The sequence below is a fragment of the Scylla paramamosain genome, chromosome 8 (assembly GCF_035594125.1).
Source record: "Scylla paramamosain isolate STU-SP2022 chromosome 8, ASM3559412v1, whole genome shotgun sequence".
In the NCBI taxonomy this organism is placed as follows: domain Eukaryota; kingdom Metazoa; phylum Arthropoda; class Malacostraca; order Decapoda; family Portunidae; genus Scylla; species Scylla paramamosain.
The window spans coordinates 495,001-497,500 of record NC_087158.1 but is presented as its reverse complement, the minus strand read 5'-3'; the positions used below and the strand labels follow the sequence as shown (position 1 = coordinate 497,500).

Here is a 2,500-nt window from a genome sequence, read left to right as displayed (position 1 = left end):
CGGAGACTGGGATGGGCCTCACTTCCTCACGCCCTCCCTTCCCTTCCCTTCCCATCCCTTCCTTGTTGTCTGTCCCGTCCACTCAGTCAACTCTCTATCCATCCATCTATTTCCTCCACCCAAACAAGTCTAAATCTATCAATCTATCTAACCAGCCACTCGTATGCATTCATTAGTTTATTTAGGCAGTTCTTCATCTATTCATGCATCTAGTCAAGTGGGTAGTTATGCTATATATCTAGTTAGCCGTCTGTTCATCCATTCATCTAACAAGCAATACATCTAATATCCAGTCAGCTATCCATGTACCCATCCATCAAGTCAATCAAACAAACAATACATCCATTATCCAGTCAAATATCCATCTATCTATTCATCTGTCTAGTCAAACACGTATACATCCATCTTTCCATTCATTCATCTAATGACAACAACTATACACCCATTATGCAATCAACCATTCACCCAGTGACTCAACCAATTTGTACTCTACAAAATCCTATCCCTCCCTCCCTCCCTTTATACTCCCACACATTCTTGTCCACTCTGGCCTACACCAGCGCACCCTCGCCCTCTGGCTGGGTGGTGTTCGCTGCCCACACACCTTTACACTCCTCAAAAATTGGCAAGGTAATAAAGCAGCGGGGATGTTTAGCTAAGGCGAGGCGGCGACGCGGTCTAGCGCACCCTCTCCCCTCTCTCCTTGTTGACTCAGTCTCCGCCGCCACCCGCGAAGGGGCTGAGGGTTATAAACGCTTCTGTAAGTACCTCCACTACTTTCCAAAGGTCTAGTTGAAGTTATACGGGTTTCTCAAGTTGTTTCTACGGTTCTAGTGACAGATTAACAAGATTTTCACACTATTAACAGGAGGAAGTCCGAAGAACACGGCTAGTCATCTCTGTGGCCTTTGAAAATAGTCGTGGTGAGAAAGAGCTACGCGTTTCACAATATGGGTCTAAGGGCCATATTCTGAAACACTGCAACACACCTCCATTATTTTCAAAAGGCTCTGGTTATAGTTACACGGATTTTTCAAGGTGTTTTTACGGTTCTAGTATGAGATGAACAAGATTTCCACATTACTAACAAGAGAAACAATTTTGAGAACCCGGCTAGTCATCTCTGTGGCCTTTGAAAACAGTCGTGGTGGTGAAAGAGCAAAGCGTTTCTGAATACAAGAGCTGTGAGGGGCGGGGGCGTTCAGGGGATGACGAACAAGACAAGCTTCAGATAAAAGGATGCAAAAAGCGATCACCAATGCACGAGACGCTTTGAAGGGCGCTTTAAAGACGCCAATACCAAGTACTTCTAGCACAGCAAAGCGTAATGTGCTGAATGAGACGCTTTGAAGACTCCAATACCAAGTGGTTATAGTATAGCGAAGCGTTCCGTGTGCTGTTTGCTCTGGCGGGGCGGCGGTCCAGTGTAAACAGTTTGGTATTACGAGAGAGTGCGAATGTGCTGGTCCAGGAGGAGAGGAGAGGAGAGGAGTGAGCGTGTGTGTGAGTGAGCTGGTCCTAGAAAGGAGAGGAAGAATGACTGTGAGTGTGCTGGTCCAGAAGGAAAGAAGGAGTGAGAGTGAGTGTCCAGAAGGAAAGGAGGGCTACAGGAATAAAGAATTCGTGCACCTGTCCTCGCTGAGTTGTTTTGTGAGAACAACGCCTCACTCCCCGCGCCTTGGAAGGCTCGAGACAAGAAGTGTGGCGCTTTCATGAGGCGTGTGTAGCGGCGTTAGTTTAAAGCAGAGGCAACATGACATACTGGTAGTGACTGGAGTGGTAACAGTGGTGGTGGTGGTGGTGGTGGTGGTGGTTTAATGATCATATTACGGTTACTATCACTCCTCGTGCTCTTTCAGTCTCCTCCTCCTCCTCCTTAGTCTTCTTTCTTCTCCTCCTCCTCCTCCTTAGTCCTCCTCCTCCTCCTCCTCCTCCTCCTCCTATTACTACTATTGATGGTGATGATAAAAAAACACACAGGAAGCTGCAAAAAAGTCAGTAGGCCTACACTTATCACTTCCCGTCCTCTTCCTACTCATATCCAAAAACATTCTTATCCACAAGAGGCGAGAGAGGAGTGGGAGGTTGTGAAGGAGAGGGGTGGGGCTGGCCCTCACTGCGGTACCCCATTGACCTGCTCGCCGGGACCCTCAAGCATGACGTGACCTTTTTCTCCGCTTTCCTTGCCCTGTAGTGTTCCGCCCCGCCCCTAGAGGGTAATACGGTTGACACACTGCGGCACTCTCCCTCTCTCTCTCTCTCTCTCTCTCTCTCCGTGACACATCCAGGGGAAACACAAGGGCAGCGCGCGCGTGGATGTTTTGTACTCACACGTGTGTTGACAGGTGCCGGCGAGGTGTGCGTGCGTGCGTAAGTGTGTGTGTCGTGATGCTCCCGGGCCGATGGATGGATAGATGGATGCTGTGGGGGCGTGACAGACAAACGCGGCAGCAGCAGCAGCAGACAGATCCTCACAGCCTCACACCGCGCCGCTCGCCAC

The 2,500-nt window shown here is 49.3% G+C and overlaps 1 protein-coding gene across 2 annotated transcripts in view; it reads right to left on the bottom strand.

Annotated features, from left to right (window-relative positions):
• The window catches only part of LOC135102638 (uncharacterized), a 42,869-nt gene that overhangs the window by 40,191 nt on the left and 178 nt on the right, over positions 1-2,500 (bottom strand). For both annotated transcript variants that reach the window (XM_064007926.1, XM_064007925.1), the window contains exon 1: positions 2,332-2,500. This exon is cut by the window's right edge. The gene's annotated coding sequence lies outside the window, so the exon portion shown is untranslated. The remainder of the gene's footprint in view (positions 1-2,331) is intronic.